The 22,708-nt window shown below is 44.2% G+C and overlaps 1 long non-coding RNA gene across 1 annotated transcript; it reads left to right on the top strand.

Annotated features, from left to right (window-relative positions):
- The first annotated feature begins 1,313 nt into the window (after positions 1 to 1,313).
- LOC308593991 lies at positions 1,314 to 21,876 on the top strand. Its single transcript, XR_014011195.1, has 3 exons — positions 1,314 to 2,484; positions 18,391 to 18,569; positions 21,624 to 21,876. It is a non-coding gene; the product is annotated as an uncharacterized lncRNA (long non-coding RNA).
- The last annotated feature ends 832 nt before the right edge of the window (positions 21,877 to 22,708 follow it).

Genomic DNA, 22,708 nt, shown 5'->3' with positions numbered 1-22,708 from the left:
AATATTGAGGAGGTTGGGACACCCACAGCCCCTTAGAGATGGTGCCATTGGTCACTAGAGACCTTTCTCCAAGCACCCCTGCTTTAGTAAATAGACAGGTAACCACCAGAGATTAGGATTTTCCTTTGGCTGGCACCCAGATATATTTGATTAACACTTACTCATCTCCACCCTCCCCAACAAGCATTAAATCTGCTGTGCTTACATAAGATTTAACAGTCATTATCATTAACTTTCTTTCTGATCTCACACTTTACAGAGGAAGCGCTTCAGCTCCTGCTATCAAACGACCCTCAACATGAAATTCCCCTTTTCCACGGCTGCTCCTAGATCAGCAGGGAAATAAGTGCACATAGCAGACAAATAATATATTGCATCTGTCTGGAAGTAAAGTGAAAGGTGGGAGGACAGAGCGTAGGTCCATGCTAAGCAGAAGGGAGAAAAGTCACTTGTAAGACGGTTGTTAGTCTCCACGTGAACACAGATTGGCAAAACCTTCGAGATATACTCCTGGGACAGCTCTTTCCTCAATTCAGAGAGGCAGCTTTGATAGAATATCTTGTCTATCACTGAGGACTGAGTTCAAAAATTACATTCTGTAGAGGAATCACAGAGCCTACAGTACCTCTTAAATTCTATCAGGTCAGACTCAGTATGCACCGGCAGATTGATGCTTTATCCTGAAACAAGGTTGAGACTCATCATTCTGACATGTAACTGCTGGGCCCCTGAAAAACCCATGAATATAGATAAGAAAAAGGACGAGTGAGTGAGTGCAGCCTGGCTTCTAAAGACGACATAGTGCTTTTCTCCCTTTACTATCTGCCTTATGCAGGTATCGGCAAGGGTTGGAGGGGGAAGGGATTTCCATAGATTTCTCTCTTTGTAACTTATATTGCAAATTTGATTTCATCTTCTTTCTTCTCCCATGGTTTTCTTACCCCTTTGTGTCCCAAAATGTCTAGGGAAGTAAATAAAGAAAATATGGTTAGGATTGTCACCCCACCCTACTCTGTATGCTTGTGTAACTCATCTGCCTTAAGAATGTCTTTTTTAAAATTAAAAGCCCCCTTCTCCCCCTGCCAAAAAAAGAAGACTGGTGAGATAACTGGCTGATCTAAGTAGACAATTTGATCCTTCTTGGTATTTTGTTATGTTGAAACTCTATATATCCCCAATATAGGTGATATCTACCTGACTGTAGTATTTTCAATTCAATTTTCAGCAGCAACTTTAATAGTTTTTCTTTTTTTTAAAAAAAAAAAAAAACCCCGCACAAGAGTACTTTTTGAGCATGGTGACTTACGGCAGCCTTGCGAATATGTCTGCAAAAGCACTAACTCAAGAAAATATTCCACTTGCCATATCTCCCCAATTTAAGTCTGTGGTAGGGGACACATTCACTTCTGAACAGCCTTCTGGGGAGGGTGGGGGCTTGTGTCAAGAATGGGCTAGAGGCAAAGTGGACAGATCCATGAATGTAAATGTTATCATTGTATGGTAGGATAGTTTCTGTATACTCAGACACCCCTCTCTGTCTTCTACCCAGGCAAGTTAAGAGCCATTAGCAGAGCACATCTCTGCCAGCCAAAAAACATTCAAAGAGTGCAAGAAGCAGGGCCATTGTGGATTGTTTTCATTCCCATCCAGGCAAAGTTTCCCTTGAACTCCACCTAGTGCATTGTCCAAAACATGGCAACCGGAACCCTCTTAACTGGTGGAAATGGTTCAAGGGAAGAACACAAGATGCCTTTCCATAGGTTCCTAACTAGACCAAGCACAGAGTAACAAACATGGAAGGACAACAGGAAATGCTGGTGAGGGTAGAAAGGGGAGCCAAACTAACTTGGGCTGGAAATATCTGTCCCAGGAGAGATTTCATGAAGACTGTGGGGTTAATATGGGAGAGGACTGTGGCGTTTGCCTGTTCTTTTGGAAATGTCTGTACAGGGGGAGAGAAAGGGTTAATAGGTAGAAATAGAATAGCCCAGAAGTGGAGCCTACCTGTTTTTAAAAGGCTTAGCCAGAAGTTTAGACAGTTGGGAAAAAGCAGTTGGAAGACAGTTGGAAATAGAGAGACAGTTAGTGCAGTTGTTTCTTGTGTGAGGGGAGGTAGAGGAGTTAGAGTGAGTTAGAGACAGGAGAAAATAAGACTAAGAGGGTAAAGGGTAAGAGCGTTTTGAATGCATTTAAAGTTTGTTTGTGTTTGCAATAAACTACAATCTTCGTTGTTAACTTGAGAACCAGACTGAGACTAAGTGTTTTACCGGGGAGAACCTGGTTGGTGGCAGCGGATTAGTGGTGTATGGGTCAATAGTCCATGAAACGACTGGGGGCCACAACTCTCCTGCTTCCTTGGCAAAGAGGTGTACCCTTGACAAAGGGAGAGTGATTTAGCAGGAAAGTGATCTGGAGTCATTATCCCACCATGGAAGCTGGTGGACACAAGTTCCCTGGCTTTTGGTGCGGGGTAAAAAGTTGAAGGTGAGTTCTGTGTTGTTGTTGTTTAGTCGTTTAGTCGTGTCCGACTCTTTGTGACCCTATGGACCAGAGCACACCAGGCGCTCCTGTCTTCCACCGCCTCCCACAGTTTGGTCAGACTCATGTTTGTAGCTTCGAGAGCACTGTCCAACCATCTCATCCTCTGTCGTCCCCTTCTCCTTGTACCTTCCATCTTTCCCAACATCAGGGTCTTTTCCAGGGAGTCTTGTCTTCTCATGAGGTGGCCAAAGTATTGGAGCCTCAGCTTCACGATCTGTCCTTCCAGTGAGCACTCAGGGCTGATTTCCTTCAGAATGAATATGTTTGATCTTCTTGCAGTCCATGGGACTCTCAAGAGTCTCCTGCAGCACCATAAGGGGAGAAAGGTCAGCAGAGCTTCTTCCTGAACTATTACTGCGCTTTTGTGTGTAAATCCTGGGTGGGAGTTCTTGAACTTTCGTAGTGTTAATGACCTGTGGATTACCTTACTGATAGGGAGAGACAATGCTTAGGGACACTTCTAGTGAAGAAACAGCCTGCCCACCTCCACTGAGTCTGGGTGGCTTAGCCCTTGCTGACAGAAACTGCAGTCCCACCCTACATACAAGGAGACACACAAACCTTTCTTGTCTTATTGATATCCAGAAGTGAAGGAACCACCATACATGCAGGGGGGGGAGAGATGTCGGGCTATGGTTGTAATGAAAACTAGCCCACTTCATCATGGCTATGGGAGAGAATGAAGCATCAATTTCTTTGTCACAGGAAAATCTATGTGCATAGTAGAACATTAATTGTGTACAGTGGTGCCTCGCAAGACGAAATTAATTCGTTCCGCAAGTCTCTTCGTCTTGCGGTTTTTTCGTCTTGCGATGCACGGTTTCCCATAGGAATGCATTGAAAATCAATTAATGCGTTCCTAGGGAAACCGCCTTCAGACCAGGTCCGGGGACAGTCTGTCCCCGGACCTCTTCTGAAGGCTGGGGGGGGGACAAGGGCTTTTCTTCTCACCCCCAGCATTTTAAAAAACCCTGGGACAGCGGAGGACTTCTCCGCTGTCCGGGCGATCTTAAAATGCTGGCGGGTGGCATTTTAAAATCGCCCCGGACAGCGGAGGACTTCTCCGCTGTCCGGGGCGATTTAAAAGCCCCTGGGAAGGCAGGCAGGGAGCCCCTGGGAAGGCAGGAGCAGCGTTTCGAAGCGGGGTGGCTGGGGCAGGTGTTCCCACCCCCCGCCCGGCTTCGCAGCAGCGCTCCGAAGCCCGGCGGCTGGGGCAGGTGCTCCTGCCCCCCCCCGCTTCGGAGCAGCGTTCCGAAGCGGGGTGGCTGGGGCAGGTGTTCCCACCCCCCCGCCCGGCTTCGCAGCAGCGCTACGAAGCCCGGCGGCTGGGGCAGGTGTTCCCCCCCCACCCCGCTTCGGAGCAGCGTTCCGAAGCGGGGTGGCTGGGGCAGGTGTTCCCACCCCCCCGCCCGGCTTCGGAGCACGGGGAGATCGCTTCTCCCCACCGCCCCTTGCTTCAAAAGAGGTCCGGGGGCAGCGGAGCGCTTCCCGCTGCCCCCGGACCTCTTTTGAAGCAAGGGGCGGTGGGGAGAAGTGATCTCCCCGCAGCTGCTTGCTTCAAAAGAGGTCCGGGGGCAGCGGGATCGCTTCCCGCTGCCCCCGGACCTCTTTTGAAGCAAGGGGCGGTGGGGAGAAGCGATCTCCCAGCCGCCCCTTGCTTCAAAAGAGAAGACCCGCTGTCCCCGGGGCAAGCTTCGTTTTGCGAAGCAAGCCCATAGGGAAATTCGTCTTGCGAGGCGTTTTGCGAGTTTCGTTTTGCGAGTTTTTCGTCTCGCGAGGCGTTCGTCTTGCGGGGTACCACTGTACTCATCTTGGGAAACCATTTACAGTGGTGCCCCACAAGACGAATGCCTCGCAAGACGAAAAACTCGCTAGACGAAAGAGTTTTCCGTTTTGGAGGTGCTTCGCAAAACGAATCTCCTATGAGCTTGCTTCGCAAGACGACAATGTCTTGCGAGTTCCTGCTGGGTTTTTTTTCCTCCCCCCCTTTTTCTAAGCTGCTAAGACGCTTATCAGCTGATCCGATCAGCAGATAAGCCGCTAAAAGCCTCTAAAAGCCGCTAATAGCGCTAATAGCGCTAATCCGCTAATCCTTCAATGGGCTTGCTTTGCAAGACGAAAAAAACCGCTAGAAGAAGAGAATCACAGAACTGATTCTTTTCGTCTTGCGAGGCACCACTGTACTGTATTGACAGTTAGCATCAACAGAGAATGGGGGGTGTAGAAGGAGGGACCAGCTAAGGAGGAAACCTAGAACATGCAGCAGGCAGAATAAAAGACACATTGGGCAGATTTTTAATTTTGCAGTTAATGTTGCCTCATGTGCTCTAGAGATCAGAATGATTGCAGAATCCTCAAATGTTGCTTTAATGATGATTGCACAATCCAGAAAATGCCCAGGCACGTCTTCCATAATGGCACGGAATAACTACACCCCAGGAGCTATCAGGCTTGGCAAATCACAATTTGCATGATATTTCCTCTTTTTAAATGGCTATTTCAGTAGGCTTGCATATGGACAGTAGCTGTATGTTTGTCCATCACTGTATAACCACTTTGGGCACGTTAAAGCATCCATCCATCTGCAACTTGCTTCTTGGCTCAGACAAGTGAGGGTATATATTGGCCAAGAAACACACCTGGCCCTGTGTTATTGCCTACTTTATGTTCATTATCTGCGTTTTCATGAACAATTAGGGGAATAAATCTTCTTCAGTGGCCAATTTTATAACCTGAAGACTCCTGCTGTAGAAATGTTATGGGGAAGCTGATGCAGTTCTGGCAGTATAAAGTATATATCAGCAATCCCCAAACTGTGTGCTAAGGCATCTATGAGTCCAAATTATCTACCAATCTAGGGTCTGCCTGCTGTGCCTTTGCACAGTTCATGGAATCAAAGAATCATAGAGTCGGAGGAGGTCTTGTAGGTTGCTCAAGCCATCCCTTCTGCTTAGTGCAGAAATTCCGAAATAGAGCATCCCCAAACTAGTGGTGGTTGGTGCCCATTAGGACTGGTGGGCAGAAGGCAAGGAGACCAAGGGAGCCGGAACAAAGGACACCCTCTTCCCTGCTGAGCTTCAGGGGCAAAAATGAGGCTAAAGAGGAAGAAGTTGACAGCAGTGCTACCCATTAGACTGGGTGTAAGATGACAGGGAGAGGCATAGTGGGGATGTGATCAGAAGGTGGTGGACGTATTCTGGATATTAAGCCCATTCTACTCGGTCATGTGACTTGACAGCACACTGCAAATTAGGCTGGGAAAATGGATGGCATAACTCAAAGTCTATTTCAAAGGCTTGTTTCACCTCTGCCAGGCTTAGGCGAGCTCAGCCAGCAGCAATTCCTATGCGGAATGGAGTTTCGATCCGGTGTAACTTTACACTAGCTTAACTTATGCCACCCTTGCTTCCCACCAGCTTCTTGTCTAGTGCATTGTTCCTTTAGGGACACATGCAGTTTGGCCATTAAAGGTAAAGGTACCCCTGACAGTTAAGTCCAGTCGCGAATGACTCTAGGGTTGCGGCGCTCATCTCGCTCTACGGGCCAAGGGAGCCGGTGTTTGTCTGTGTGGCGTTTGCCCTCCTAGGTGTGTGACTTCATACTAGGTCATAAAGAAAGGGTTAACTAAGTGTAAAATGATTAACCAATAGGAACCCAAGGGGAGGAGTTAGAGTTAGAGTTGTTAAGAAGTCAGTCTGGAGTTAGAGAAGGGAGAGGGAGGAATAGTCCGTGGGTTGGGCTACTTTGATGTGAGAGAGTGAGAGAAACTGTTAAGAGGAGTCAGTTAAACAGTTGGGATAATCAGTTAGAAGTATTAGGAAGGTATAGGTCAGTAAAGAAGCTAAGATTAAGAAACTGACAAGAAAAATTACCTGAAACCATAAACTTGTTAATGCTTATAAAATAAACTTGTTTATTTGGTTTAATGTTAACAACTGTCTGGACTCTGTGTGTACCCAAGAGAAACGGGTTGGTGGCAGTGGGGAAGTGATCACAGTGGTGGCACAGGGATCAATAGACCGTCAAACGTCCGGGGACCCTGTGTGATCGCCACAGTCCACTTCCACAGACAGTTTTTCCGGGTCATGTGACCAGCATGACTAAGCCGCTTCTAGCAAAGCCACAGCAGTGCACAGAAACACCGTTTACCTTCCTGCTGGAGCAGTACCTATTTATCTACTTGTACTGCATGCTTTCGAACTGCTAGGTTGGCAGGAGCTGGGACTGAACAACAGGAGATTGCCCCATCGCGGGGCCTCGTACAGCCGAACTTCCAATTGGCAAGTCCAAGTGGCACAGTTGTTTAAACCACAGCGCCACCTGCGTCCTAGTTTGGTCATTACTCATTTTAAAAACAGGACGGTTTCAAAGAACATCTGCTGGAGCCAAGTATGTAAACATATGGATTTTGCTCTGTTCAGAAGCCTTGAGCAAGCTTTTTTTTCTTCTGGGGTTGCCTCTGTCTGTTCGAGGCATCTGCACACAGCTTGTGCGGCGAGTGGCAACACAATTCACTCTTACACGTAAGCGTAAAAATAAAAAGCTATTTTCAAATGTAAGAGCAAAGTGTGCCTCCAGTTTTAATGCCGAGTGAGAGAGTGGGAGGGAAAGTTTGCCTGGGCAATCAGGAGCCGGGGGGGGGGGGGAGAGAGAACTTTAACAATTTCCAAAGCCGTTTTTGCATTGTGCTTTCAGCTTATCCATATTGGCTGCAACAATCCTCTGAACAGCTGGATTGTTTAAATTCTGCGGAAGCCACTGGGATTTCAACAGCCTAACCGTCTATAGGGTTTCAGCGATTATAGATTGTGCATGCAAAAGGCTGTATTAAATGCTCAGCCTTCCTTCCCCATTCCTAAAATTGTTACATCTAGGAGTGTGCTGCCCCCACTCCCAACCCCAACCCAAATATGCGCCAACGAGCAGGAGGAGATTGTGCTGGGCGAATGCGGCTACTTTGAATTACCTTGTTCAATTCAGGGCTTGCAAGCTGTACCACAAAGAAAATAGGATCAAGTTACAAAAAAACTGCTGCTGATGCTGCTTCCAGAATATCCGAGGAGGGGGCAAAATGATTTAGGGAGGTTTATCCTGCTAACCGGATTTACTGAGCTTAGTATACTTTTTGCTCTCTCACTCTCTCTTTTAAAAGTCTAATACAGAACAGGTTTCCTTACATAGAGATTTGGCAAACAAACTTCATTTGATCTCTGAGAGGAGCTTAAAGGGGACTTAAAAGTGGGGATGGAAGACTGCTCTTTCATAACATAAGAAGTGGTTGAATCCTTCCTTCTAATCCTTAAGTGGAGCATGGCTAAATATTTAGGTCAATTTCGTTAAATTGCCCTTTTTTCCCTTGCAGAAAATGAATCTCTCATTTTATATTTTGGCCTGGCTTGGATTGCTTAAATATAAAAGAAAGAAAAACTTAAATTACTTGATATACATACATTCAGTTCCGCAAATTACAAAATGGAACAATGGAGATGTAAAGTGTATATTCAAATGGAACGAAAACGTCCTTCAGTTGTCCTGCCGTGGTTTGAATCTCTTAGGTAGCAATGTGTAGGACCCTTTCTTTCTTTCTTTCTTTCTTTCTTTCTTTCTTTCTTTCTTTCTTTCTTTCTTTACATTTTATTTATGCTTTTCAGACTTATACATTTCACTAATTTTACGATCATGTTAACATTTCCAAACTTGACTTCCTTCCCCCTCTTTCTGAGGTTCCTTAAATTTGTTTTTAAGATCTTCTGCATATCCAAATTAACTTAATTTGCTCATTTATTCATCTACTATAAATACATACTCTTAGAAAACTGCACGTTATTTCAATAATCCTGCCAATGTTCTTATCTGTCTACAATTTATCTGTAAATATTCAATAAACCATTTCCATTCTTTGGTAAAAAGTTTGTTGTCTTGATTTCATTTCTGCATGTTCCATAAGTTTTTGTATCCATTCTTCCTTTGCTGGGACTTCTGCTTCATTCCATTTTCCAAAATGGAAAATGGTGTAGGACCCTTTCTGAGTCATGTCATTAGTCTTTTCCAAAATCCTTTCATTTCTCTTAAAAGTTCTTGAATGACACTCCTCAATAGAAGCTTCCAAGTCTGCCAGCTTTGGACAACACATGTGGATCCAGCAACTAAATGCTGCAAAGTGGAGTTCTCTTGTATAGTGATCCAGCCACCCAGCCAGATAGTCTTGACTTCCTTCAGGATACTATTCCTCTTTTCCACCTGGTTTTCCTGACTCACTCATCTACAACAGTCCATCAGCATTCCATGGACAATATATTCATACTGAAAAAAATGAGGTTCTCCAAAGCTCCCCCTTGTGTTTTGCTTACACAAGCATTGGCACTCATGCCTAAATACTGGAAATAGAAGTTTAGTGGATCTGTGGATGCCCTGACTCCCTTGGGTTTCTGAGTGTCTTCCTCACCCTTGATTCCTGGGTGTTAGGATTTAATTGATTACTGCAATGCATTATACTTAGGGCTGCCTCTGAAGACAGTTCAGAAACTTCAGCTAGTGCAGAATTCAGCTGCCAGTTTGCTCACTGGAGCAGGATGGTTTGAGCATATAATATAGTGATCCTGGTCCGACTGCACTGGCTACCAATTAGTTTCTGGGCCCAATTCAAAGTGCTGGTTTTGACCTATAAAGCCTTAAACGGCTCAGGACCGCAATACCTCAAGGGACCGCCTCTTTCCATATGAACCTACCCGGACCCTGAGTTCATCTTCTGAGGCCCTCCTTCATGTGCCCCCTCCTCAAGAGGTCCAGTGGGGGGCAACATGAGAACGGGGCCTTCTCTGCAGTGGCTCCCCGTCTGTGGAATGCTCTCCCCAGGGAAGTTCACCTGGCGCCTTCATTATACACCTTTAGGCACCAGGCAAAAACGTTCCTTTTTAACCAGGCCTTTGGTTGACCTGGTTGACATCTTATACCCTTTTAAAATGTGGCTTTTTTCTGGGAGGGTGTTATTGGGATGTTGCTCTTATTTTGATTTTCTATATTGTGATCTTTTCTGCGAACCGCCCTGAGACCTCTGGGTATAGGGTGGTATATAAATTCAATAAATAAATAAAATAATCAGTGTTTTGAGAGTTAAGATGGAACTGACAGGCAATGGGTTTAGCAGTGTAGAAACAGAGTCCATACCAGTAACTTTCTTAATGTTCTCTATGACACACAATGTCATATAAGTGTAGGAGGAAGGCCTACATGTCCTGCAAGAAGTTGGAGTCTCTGTGTCTGCACATGCATGAGCAATGCTTTGCAGGGCTGAGCCATATAGCTCAGGGATAAATTGGCCTTGTGTTATGCTAAATGTGAGTTATTGTTGTTTAGTCATTTAGTCGTGTCCGACTCTTCATGACCCCATGGACCAGAGCACACCAGGCACTCCTGTCTTCCACTGCCTCCCACAGTTTGGTCAAACTCATGCTGGTAGCTTCAAGAACACTGTCCAGCCATCTCGTCCTCTGTCGTCCCCTTCTCCTTGTGCCCTCCACCTTTCCCAACATCAGGGTCTTTTCCAAGGAGTCTTCTCTTCTCATGAGGTGGCCAAAGTATTGGAGTCTCAGCTTCAGGATCAGCTTCAGGGGTGGGTTTGTTAATTAATCACAGGCATGGGTGGCCTAATTGTCAGGACCACAGCATGCTAGAAGGAGATGTTCATCCCTTCCATCCCAAGGCACAGTCATTGAGACTGCCCACCAGCATATGCTACTTGAGGCGATTGCCTCATTCTGAGTAATGGCTTTATCCCCCATGAATTTGTCTAATCCCCTGTTTTTATTGATTTATAAAAGTATTTATGAATCACCAACTCATGAACAATATCATGGCAGTGTTCAATAAGATTATTAACACTTCATGGAAGACAGGAGTGCCTGGTGTGCTCTGGTCCATGGAGTCATGAAGAGTCGGACACGACTAAATGACTAAACAACAACAACAATTGTATAAAAACTTAAAATACACAGCAGACCAAAACTGATTCAAAACAATTCTCTAAACAGTAAATTTTCAGCAGATGATGAAATATCAGAACTGTCTTATTTCAGTAGGAGCAGCATTCCATAATAATAATAATAATAATAATAATAATAATAATAATAATAATAATAATAATAATAATATATTTATATGCTGTCCATCTGACTGGGCTGCCCAAGCCATTCTGGGTGGCTCACAACAACAACAACAACAACAACAACAACAACAACAACAACAACAACAACATCAAAACTTCCCTAAACAAAGTTGCCTTCAGATGTCTTTTAAAAATCACATAGCTGTTTATCTGTTTGACATCTGCTGGGGTGGGTGCCACTACTGAAAAGGCCCTCTGTCTGGTTCCCTACTAGTGACTCTATACTAAAAGCTATAGTTTGGGTAGAAACTAAACTGTGGAACATTCAGGAAGGTTTCTCCAAATGATTGCAATGATCTGACTAGTCTAAAGTTCCCTTTCTTGTTTCAGGGAGCCAAGAAGAGAATTTTTAAACAGGGAACAAGACCTCGTTTTAAGATTCCAAGCCAAATTATTAAAATATAATTGCCATCCAGTGTATTCCTTTTTTCTTTTCTTTTTTTAAAGGTGGCAGCACTGGTCTTCTCTTGAAAATCAGAAAACATATTTCTCTCTTCCATTTCTTTTTGTGATAAATACTGGTAATCAAATTTTTCTACTTGAAGGGGAGAACAATTCTTATGCTGCAGAAATGAATGGCTAGTATTTTCAACAAGCTTGGGGCCAAAGAAAAGAAGCCTTCAAACAAAAAAAGCCTAATAACGGAGGTTTTTTTGGTTGGGGATATAATCTGCTCTGAAAGGTTGGTAATGTGAGCCAAGATGAATATCTTACATTTCAGCTTCTTGAAGGCATCTTCAGGCAAAGTGAAAAGAGACTGTTTCAAAACCTAGAATGATTCCTCCCCTAAGTTTCTGTTAAATGTTTGAAGAATCCCAAAAGAAATGACTTTTTCAAAAAAAAGCTACTTTAAAAAAAGTACTTTTTCAAAAAATCCCAAAGCAAACCATGCCCAACCTGTTCCCTCTGAAATGTTGTCCTATCGTTACTCTGGAGCAATTAAAGCTCATGTATTACAGCATATTTCTGAGACGCATGTTTATAATGCTTCCAAATCAAATACAGTGGTACCTTGGGTTAAGTACTTAATTCGTTCTGGAGGTCCGTTCTTAACCTGAAACTGTTCTTAACCTGAAGCACCACTTTAGCTAATGGGGCCTCCTGCTGCCACCGTGCCGCCGGAGCACAATTTCTGTTCTCATCCTGAAGCAAAGTTCTTAACTCAAGGTACTATTTCTGGGTTAGCAGAGTCTGTAACTTGAAGCATCTGTAACCTGAAGCATCTGTAACCTGAGGTACCACTGTATTCAAGTTTCCATCACATTTGTTATAAATGGATGGGGGCGGAGTGTCCCATTTTGCCACCTGAGGCAAACGGGAAGGTGCCATCCTGCCCTGCCACTTTTGCGTCACCCCTCCCTTACCTGGGTTGCGTGGCAGCACACATGAAGTGGTGACAGGCTCCGGTGAGATATAGCATGATCTCATGCACTCCACGAGATCTTGCAAGATTTCAGCAAGATCTTGAGTATGTTTCCGAGCACAATTCAAAGTGTTGGTGCTGACCTTTAAAGCCCTAAATGGCCTCGGTCCAGTATATATGAAGGAGCGTCTCCACCCCCATCGTTCTGCCCGGACACTGAGGTCTAGTGCTGAGGGCCTTCTGGTGGTTCCCTCACTGCGAGAAGCCAAGTTACAGGGAACCAGGCAGAGGGCCTTCTCTGTAGTGGCACCCGCCCTGTGGAATGCCCTCCCACCAGATGTCAAAGAGAACAACAACTACCAAACTTTTAGAAGACATCTGAAGGCAGCCCTGTTTAGGCAGGCTTTTAATGTTTAATAAACTATTGTATTTTAATATTGTGTTGGAAGCTGCCCAGAGTGGCTGGGGAAACCCAGTCAGATGGGCGGGGTATAAATAATAATTTGTTTGTTTGTTTGTTTGTTGTTGTTATTGAGAGATTTGGGCAAGATATTGCCAGAAGCCAGCACTGCTTCTCCACTGGTGGTGGAGGCAGCAGGGTGGCTGAGCAAGGTGGGTACCACCTCTTGGGCTTCTGCCACCCGAGGCAGCTCCTTCAGCCCACCTTATGAGCAGGCCGGCCCTGAAATGTCCATACAAGCCATGCTATGGGATAGGTTGGGGTGAGAGTTAGTCACTGGGCAAAGGCCACCCAATAAACATCATAGTTGAGGAAGGATTTCTCTCTAGTGATTTAATCCAACTATTTGTCCTCTTACACTGGACTTTTCTTTGCCAACCAAGTTTGCGATGGAATAAAAACTTGCCCGCAATATCTTTGCTTAGCTTTATTTTTAGTAATAATTTAGTAAAAAAGCTGCAAAACACCCCTTCTCACCACTACACACTCCCCCAGTCATTAACCAAATTCTTTAACACTACACTAGTCGATTAGTAAGTCAAACAGAGAGTACAAAATAAGAGAGTAAGATAGCAAGATATGATACAAAGCATTTGGTCAACTTAGATACTGTAGTCAAAACAATCCATTATCCTACCACATCGCTGCATTCATTGCAGCAGGTAAACTCCCCCTGCTAGTTAGGCAAATTGCTAACATACCACAGGTGTGCTGAATTGTCGATAGCTCACAGGTGTGCCGCCGTGCAGGCTAAGATTACAAACACACACACCTCTCTGAGTAGCACCATTGACCACATTAATATTAAGAAACCTTTTCACCAGATTGCTATGAAAAATGGCGTTCTGGTTTTAGGGATAAAATGGCTGCTGGCTGTGCCTTTCTTTGCAGAAGCTAGGTCAAGTGTCTTGTCCTCAGCAGGCAGCACCACACAACACAATAACAAAATTCAGAGAACACTAATGCTATAACCATGGGGCCACTTACTTGAAAGTAACCCACAGTGAGCAAGTGGGACTTAGTTGAGGAAGGACCAACTTAGCTGTCAGTTAAACAACAACTGCTTTGAATTGTGAAGGTCCAAGCTTCAGTCCCCAGCATCTCTAGGTAGGTCTCGGAGAAACTGATCTGAGGTCCTGTAGAGCAGCTGCAGGTGAATAATTAGTGAGCTAGATATTCATATGGCAGTTTTTTTCTCTTTTTTGCAGTTTTATTTATTAAAGTTCTTATGTTACATCGGTAAACATTACCATATTACATCACAAGACTTATTATCATAGCTGTCAACTTATAGATTTGAAAATAAGGGACCAGCAGCCTCAAAAATAAGGGATCAGCAGCCAAAATAAGGGACTTGCAGCCTCACCTGTTCCAGGCACTCTAGTCTTCCTGTCCTCCTGCAGTCTGATCAAACTCATACTGGTAGCTTCGAGAACACTGTCCAACCAACTTTGTACCCAGAGCTTCAATTGAATAGAATCTGAATCACATGTACCACAAGGCCTATGCAGCCTCAACTTAAGATGGCTCCCCGGCCTGGCTTTGCACTGCAAAGTTTGCAGCAGCACATGCAACAAAATGGCGTCCAGCATTCAAAACCCCCCGCAGCTTGCATTAACTAGCCACACACACAGAGCCTCCCCTCCTCGCCATGAGATCGCCAGTCACCCACCATTTTAGTCAACCAGCTTCTTTCTTTCCCCCCATAAGTCAATCGAAGGAGCCTCCAAAACAAATTAAAAAGCCCCCCCTCCCACGAGATCTCCTTTCCTTTTCCCCCACCATGTGCCCCCGCTCCAGACAGACCTTTTCGCCGGCAAGGGTGAGTGGGCCGTCGATGACGTATCCATCCAATTCTATCCAAGCACTCAGCACAGGTATGTTCAACTTCTGAGCCCCTCTGAGCCAAAGGCAGAATGCCCAGCCAGCAGCCAAACGAAGCCTCAAGGAAAACCACCGCTACCTCTCCGCTGGGAAGCGCTGAGCAAAGGCGAGTCCCCAGGCAATGCAGCCAATTTGATCAGCACAAGGCATGCAAGCTCCACCCCCCCCAGTCGTTCTTAGACTTCTTATTGGGTGAGCAACACAGCCAAGCAACACAGTTGGAGCCTCCCTCCTCCCTGGCCGGCAGGGAGGGAGGGAGAGGAGCTGCTTCCTTTGAAATTTAAGGGACATCATTTAAGGGACATCCATCAATAAGGGACAGCAGCGGGACATGGTGCTGGAATAAGGGACTGCCCCTCCAAATAATGGACACTTGACAGCTATGCTTATTATACTATAATTTTCAGCATGTATACAAAGTTTATATACTTAAAGGAGAAAGTTTATATACTTAAAGGAGAAGGGGAAAAAAAAAGGACAAAAAAAATAACTCCCAAATAATATATATATACCAACACTTTGGACTTCCTTTCTATCCCGTGGTATATTCCTTTTTTTACAAATGAATGTACCCTTATTATTGTATGTTTCTTTACATTTTATCCAATACATTCCTATATCAATATGTACCCTTGGTCTTATTTCTCAACTCAGTCTCTCTCCAACGTCAATCAAATGCTAGCATAAGTAGCGAACCTTTACTGTATTTTTGAACATATATCTTATATCTATCCCACTTTCCCATACATTTTTGTTTTGAATTGCCTCTCAGACTATTGTCAACTGCGCCATTTCAGCAAATTCTTGTAGCTTGTTATGCCAATCCGTTATTGTCGGGACTTCTTCTTTCCACCCCTTTGCCACCAAAGTCAGAGCTCATATGGCAGTTTTCTATGTGCCTATGCTCCTGAGTGAACATGACAGGTTCAAGTACTAAGATGCACTAAGTACAGAGTCCATGGCAACTGCAGAACTCTTTTATCAGTTGTGACATCATGCCAACTAATGATCCCAGCAACAGTGCATGCTCAGGCCTCAGTGCACATCACCATTTGCTCTGGCTCCAATGTGCTTGCACTATTAATATCTGAAGCCTAGTATACAGTTGCCTGTTGTCTTTGTCCATGGGGTTTTCTTGGCAGGGATACCGGAGTGGCTTGCCGGTTCCTCCTCCAGGTATAGTAAAAGCTATGGTTTTCCCAGTAGTGATGTATGGAAGTGAGAGCTGGACCATAAAGAAGGCTGATCGCCGAAGAATTGATGTTTTTGAATTATGGTGCAGGAGGAGACTCTTGAGAGTCCCATGGACTGCAAGAAGATCAAACCTATCCATTCTTAAGGAAATCAGCCCTGAGTGCTCACTGGAAGGACAGATCCTGAAGCTGAGACTCCAATACTTTGGCCACCTCATGAGAAGACAAGACTCCCTGCAAAAGACCCTGATGTTGGGAAAGATGGAGGGCACAAGGAGAAGGGGACGACAGAGGACGAGGTGGTTGGATAGTGTTCTCGAAGCTACCAGCATGAGTTTGACCAAACTGCAGGAGGCACTGGAAGACAGGAGTGCCTGGCGTGCTCTGGTCCATGGGGTCACAAAGAGTCGGACACGACTAAACGACTAAACAACAACAGTATAACAACAGTATACAGTTTATATGTATCCTGTATATTCTTGAAAAAGTCTGAGAAATACAATCTCTTCTGCAGCTATGCTTGTCATTTCTCATTGCTTCTCTTATTAAACTCATGGTAAGTAATAAAATCCTGTGTTTCCTAATCTTGCACCTGTAGTAGACTATCATGAGAGTTCACTTGCACCAGTCCACAAGTGTTATGGCTTTTATGCTATAATATGATAATACTCTTTAGTCTTCATGGAAGGCGGAGTCTTAATTTCCATAATAGGCAGTTGAGCTCACTCTTGAACTCTTACTATTGAATCCAAATGAGTCTGATTTGATGTCAAATGAAACCATCTCACAGTCTTAAGAAGAAGAGTTTCCAGACCTATTATTTCTATTGCAATAATAAAAAGGACCATCTTTCATACTATAGTGGCTTTCAAAATGCTATGTTTCAGAATGAAAGGCAGACCGTTCTTCTTTGACCAATAGCTCAAAATAATAAGATCCCAAATCAAAAGAAAACCTGTAAAAAGGAAAAGGAAAACAGACTTCCTTGTGAGATATATGTGGGTAATGTGGCTGAAATCCTTAAATTAGATGAACTAAGGTCTGAAATATGAATTCTATCTGCCACAGGAACAGCCTGAAATCTTGTAAGTTTGGGCTCTGATTTTCAGACTTTGCTGCCACTTTGAAAAGCAGCTCATCAGGGTGTGATGTGGGCAATTAGATTCCTAAGCAGCTCTGAATGCCTAGGGAAGAACTAAGTGAATCAGCGACTGGGGGGACGAATCCAATATAGATGTATGTGTGGGTCTCTATTACACATCCTTAGAATCAGGCAGTTTAAACACTATAAAGCAAGATATCCCATGACAATTGTGGTATGAGATAGTAAAACTCCCATAAGAATTCTGTCCAAAAATGTATTAGGGTGCAGTTTTGTGGTCCCTGGGGGGGGCATCAAAAGGGTACCTGGGCTCTCCCTCTCTCAGTGCATAGAAAGAGGTCCATCCAAAAGAGAGAAAGAGAAAGAGAGAGAGAGAGAGAGAGAGAGAGAGAGAGAGAGAGAGAGAGAGAGAGAGAGAGATGCCACCTCTCTGAGGTGGTGGTAAAGTCCTCCACCATGTTGGACTTCCGACTTGGAGAGGGAAAACAAGAGGCATTCTGGGGGGCATGTCAGGAGAGGCATGAATATACATATGTAATTTGATTGCATGCTGCCTTTCCAGAGTTCAAACCATGCTCAAGGCAGCTTACAACATAAAATACATAACTTAATAATAATATTTTTTCATACCCCACCCATCTGACTGGGTTGCCCCAGTCACTCTGGGCAGCTTCCAACAGAATATACAAAAGCACAACAGATCACCACACATTAAAAGCTTCCCAATACAGTGGTACCTTGGGTTACAAACACCTCGGGTTACAAACACTTCGGGTTACAGACTCCACTAATCCAGAAGTAGTACTTCGGGTTAAGAACTTTACCTCAGGATGAGAACAGAAATCATGTAGCGGCGGCGGCAGCGGGAGGCCCCATTAGCTAAAGTGGTACCTCAGGTTATGAACGGTTTCAGGTTAAGAACGGACCTCCGGAATGAATTAAGTTCGTAACCAGAGGTACCACTGTACAGGGCCACCTTCAGATGTTTATGGATGGTCATATAATTATTTATCTCTTTGACATCTGATGGGAGGGTAGATCACAGTGGTAGATCAATGTACTGTAGATCATTACAATAGTAGTCATAAACAATAAGGAAAACATAAAAAATACACAACCAAACTAAACAATTTCCACATAAATCACAAGAACTAAAATAAAGATACAAAAGACAACAGCAACCCACCAACCACAGCAACAACCACCACCCCTACAGCAAAAAGCCCCAAACAGCACCCCAGCCGAAGAGTCTGTTCAGCAGCCTCAGGTTTTGTAGGTGGAGTCAGTCCTCCCAGGCCAGGTGGCAAAAGGACTGCAAGGCAGGGAGCAGGTTTTCCAGGATCAGATGGTCTCTACGCCAAGTCCAGAACCACTGTTGTTTGTTTCAATGGGAGGGAAATATTGTGTGTGTGCGTGTGTGTGTGTGTTGCGGAGGGGGGAACCTGGAACTGAACATCAACAGGGAAAATGAACCCTACACTTTCTGCCCCATCCTTAGTCTGTCTGCTTCTTGTACCCCAATAAGGCACAGCCCCTTCCATCTCTTCCCAGTCCCACTTTCTATTGCTTCTTCAGTTCTTTGTCTCTACCTCATCTTCTCCATGTTTGGTGTACATGTTGTCTTACTGCCTTGTGCTATATTTTCTGTCAACTGTTGTTTCTTATTCCCCCTCCTCCCCACAGGTAGTGTGTTTCCAGTTGAAACAGCGCTTGATGAAATTTTGACCTGTCTTCCAAAGACAAAATATTCTCAGGAAATGTTTAGTATGGCATTCAGCTAGACTTTCACACCTGACTTGACTGGCTTTAACTTGCACCGTGTTACTTAAGACAAATTTGAGAGCATTAAAAAACCCTTTAAGGTAATGGGCTTTCAGACTTATGAATAAAGGAATGAAATTGGGACTAAAAGATTAACATGAGAAAAAATCAGACTGCATGGAGGGGTTCCTGCTGAGTTTGCAAACAGATTCCCCCCCCATATGTATACTGATTTAATAATTAACTATATGATGCCATTTATTTCTTTTGTTTGCAAAGTCACTTTGCATAGGTCAGAAGCACATTTAAAGGTTCACATCCAGTTTTCTCTTCGATTTTTCCAATTTGTTCCAATGCTCAGCAAGCCGGGTTTTTTTGCAGACTCATAAATTTTCCGTAGATTGTCTTAATGGCTGACTCATTTTATTTCTTTGCTTTATTTTCCTTGCAAAATAATCAGTTTCCCAGTTATTGACATATGAACAAATCTGCTTGCCTTGGCTGGAATATTTCATTAAGCCTTAAACATCTAACTTGCAGGTGATGGATGTACTATTATTCTTAGTAAAATGTAGCCCATCTGCCTTAGTTTCCAGCATCTAGCCGCTCACATTAGAAAGTTATATGAAATTGCACTGGAGTTTTGTTTTGGTTTCTTAAATGAAATAAAAATCATCGCTGGCCATTACTTTCCGCAAACCCAAAATAAAACTAAGGAACTCACTTCATAAAGGAGGCAGTGATGGCTCCCAACTTGGAAGGCTTTAAAAGAGGACCAGACACATTCATGGAAGAGAGCGCTATTGATGCTCTGCCTCCACAGTTGGTTGCAGCAATAACAATAACAATAACAATTTATTATTTATACCCCGCCCATCTGGCTGAGTTTCCCCAGCCACTCTGGGCAGCTCCCAATCAAATGATTAAAAACAGTACAGTGGTACCTCGGGTTACATACGCTTCAGGTTACATACGCTTCAGGTTACAGACTCCACTAACCCAGAAATAGTGCTTCAGGTTATGAACATTGCTTCAGGATAAGAACAGAAATCGGGCTCCGGCGGCGCAGCAGCAGCGGGAAGCCCCATTAGCTAAAGTGGTGCTTCAGGTTAAGAACAGTTTCAGGTTAAGTACGGACCTCCAGAATGAAATAAGTACTCAACCTGAGGTACCACTGTACAGCATTAAATATTAAAAACTTCCCTAAACAGGGCTGCCTTCAGATGTCTTTTAAAGATAGAATAGCTGAAGGGAGGGTGTTCCACAGGGTGGGCGCCACTACCGAAAAGGCCCTCTGTCTGGTTCCCTGTAACATCACTTCTCGCAATGAGGGACCCGCCAGAAGGCCCTCGGCGCTGGATCTCAGTGTCCGGGCTAAACGATGGGGGTGGAGACGCTCCTTCAGGTATACAGGCCCGAGGCCACTTAGGGCTTTCAAGGTCAGCACCAACACTTTGAATTGTGCTCGGAAGCATACTGGTTTCAATGCTTCTGAATACCAGTTGCTAGAAACCACAGGAAGAGAGAGAGCTCTTATGCTCTAATCCTGATTGCTGGTTTCCCACAGGCATCTGATTGGCCGCTGTGAGACCAGGATGCTAGATGAGACAGTCAGGTTATTATCTTATTAGAATGGTTTCCTGGTTCTAAACTGAGCAACTCACAGCAACTTCATTTTTCTAGCAAAGTATTTCACCCTCTCGTGCTCCCCAGGGAGGGGCACTCCCAAGGGGTGCAGGGCACAGAGGGTGCCCTCCCAGGCATGAAATAGCCACTTGGGGGCATGGAACAGTGCCTGCACCCTGTAGCCGGGGGCGGAGTGAGCCGCCAAGGGCAAACATTTGGCGCACCACGTGCCCGTGACTCCCAGGTCTCCCCCAGCTGTCAAAACGATGTCACCCCCTCAGCGAAGACACCTGGGGCGGACTGCCCCCACCACACACCCCTTCCTCTGCCCGTGGCTGTCTGCCCTTCTGTCCCCTAAGATCAGAGTACCACGCACCAAATTCGCAGCTCCCGGTTGACTAGCAACTTGCAGTTTCTGTCCTCAGGTAGCACATTGAAACTTCAGCCACTACTCTGATTGTAGGAGTCTTTTCATTTTAGAGCCAGGGTTCTCTCCTCAGGTGTAGTGGATAATGCTGTCCTGAAACCAGTCTTAATAATAACACTCAAAATGAAAAGAAAGAAAGATGTTAATGGACCAAGTAAATTTATGTGAAACTAGTTTTGGAAAACTGCTACAATGATGTATATGGAAACTCAGCCAGGGGGATTTGAGGAAGTCACCAACAGTGATAACAAAAGTGGAATTTTTACAGTTAGTATATATGTTTGTTTGTTTGTTTGTTTGTTTGCTTGCTTGCTTGTTTTTTGATGTTTTCTTTTTATGTTTGTGGATATGTTTGTTATAAATTTGGAAAACCATTTTTTTTGAAAATAATAAAAATAATAACCTAAATTCAGTTAACAGTTTGCTTTGGTACATGGGAAGGGGTACAAACCATCCATTGCCTTTTAATAAACACGGTTTAGCTGGGACTTGTGAGAGAGAAGAAAGCAAGTCTGGAGTTGGAAACAGTGGCATAACATGGTTTGCTAGTGTCTGGGTCCTTACGGAGAGGGGTATTGGGAGGGAGGGGAACCAAGAAAGTGCATGCACATTGAACTGCCTAATGGCATCCGCATCACCCAGGAGATCGCAGCCACAGAGATTATTATAATATATTTTTTAGGAGTAGTTTCATTGTCTACAGAGGTCACTTCCTGGTTCGCATGGAGAAACCATTTTCAATGGAGCCCAGCAATGGAAGCACACAGATGTATTGAGGCAGCACCAGGGGTTGAAATTTTGTGGCTGGGGCAACCATCCTTTACCTCATGCCACTGGTTGGAAAGGAGGTTTAGAAGGCACTCTACAGAGATGTTAAGGAACGTGGTGTGTCATGACTCTTGGCCTTATGAAGAATTTGCAACAGAAAAGCTTAAGAAATTTGGCTACTTGTGGAAGAAGGGTCTGAGGGAAAATGTGCTGCTTGTCATACTCTCCCCTCTCCAAGCCCACCCCGTTTAGCAGTAAGAACATACTTTAATTCTACTCACCAATCTCCTTTTGCTTGGTAAATGATCTCTCAACTGTTCCTCTTTGCCTATAGGATTCACAGCTCTGGGTTTCCAGTTTGCTGAAGATCTGCTGCTGTCAGTAAAAATTATTGTTAAGTGAAGTCGTGTATGATATCAAAAAAAGGAAAGAAACAAAAAGCACAGATTTGCATATTTTTCTTAACCATGACTCCCATGAACTCAGAGAAGGAACAGTATTAAAACTGGAAATGTTACTATTGCCACAATGGCATATTAATTTGCAGGCCTCTTCGTAATCAAATAAAAGTGGCATGCTTTGTACAAGTGTCGAGTCCACGTTTGACCTTTCTCAGTTCTTTAGCTTTCCTTTCTCCCCTCTTTACTGGTACTTTGTCAAACTGTCTTAATGTCTTCATCGAAAAGGCTCAGTGCACAGCAACTCCCCTTGTAGCCATAGAAACATTCATTACACTATTCTCTCTGGTTTGGCTTCACACTCCTTGTTTTTCACACAAGAAGGCAGAGGTAACCAAACAAGAGCTCTCTGTGTGAGATGCACATGGACTGCGTATCATGTTTTCTCTCATTCTTGCTTATTAATTTATTGGAAAACGTAATGTGAAAGGGTTCGAACGCATGAAGGCAGCCGCATTGAAACAGAACAAAAAAAGATAGCATTGAGGGCGACACACCTTCAGGTGACATTCATTGGCAGGCCTTGAAACAAGTTTGGCACATTTCTTCTCCCCAAAGATGTTTTATAAAACAAGTCAGCAGTGTTCAGTCAGGAATGCAAAGTTATATATATATAGGGAAATGTATTCTTCAAGACAGGCTGAGGTGAAAGCTATTGCTGAGCTGAAGCAACCCTTGGTGTTGCAGCCAAGTTCAAGAGCTCTGAAAGTAGGAGCAGATTGCTCACTCGAGGGATGGGAGTAAACTCTGGAGTTAACATGAACCAACCTAATTTGGACTTTCTGAACCTATGCAGGATGTAAACCACAAAATTCACCCTTGACCGAATTTTGTTATTATTAATTTTTAATGGGTTTTTCAAAACTTTTTTAAAAATTCACTACACAGACAATGTATCATTCACTTATATTTTTTCTTTTTGACTCCCCACCCCTTCTGCACTGGTGTTTTTATTCTTATC

The sequence above is a fragment of the Podarcis bocagei genome, assembly GCF_964188305.1.
Source record: "Podarcis bocagei genome assembly, chromosome: 8".
NCBI classification, from domain to species: Eukaryota; Metazoa; Chordata; class Lepidosauria; order Squamata; family Lacertidae; genus Podarcis; species Podarcis bocagei.
The sequence above is the reverse complement of the archived record's forward strand: the minus strand, read 5'-3'. Positions and strand labels throughout refer to the sequence as shown.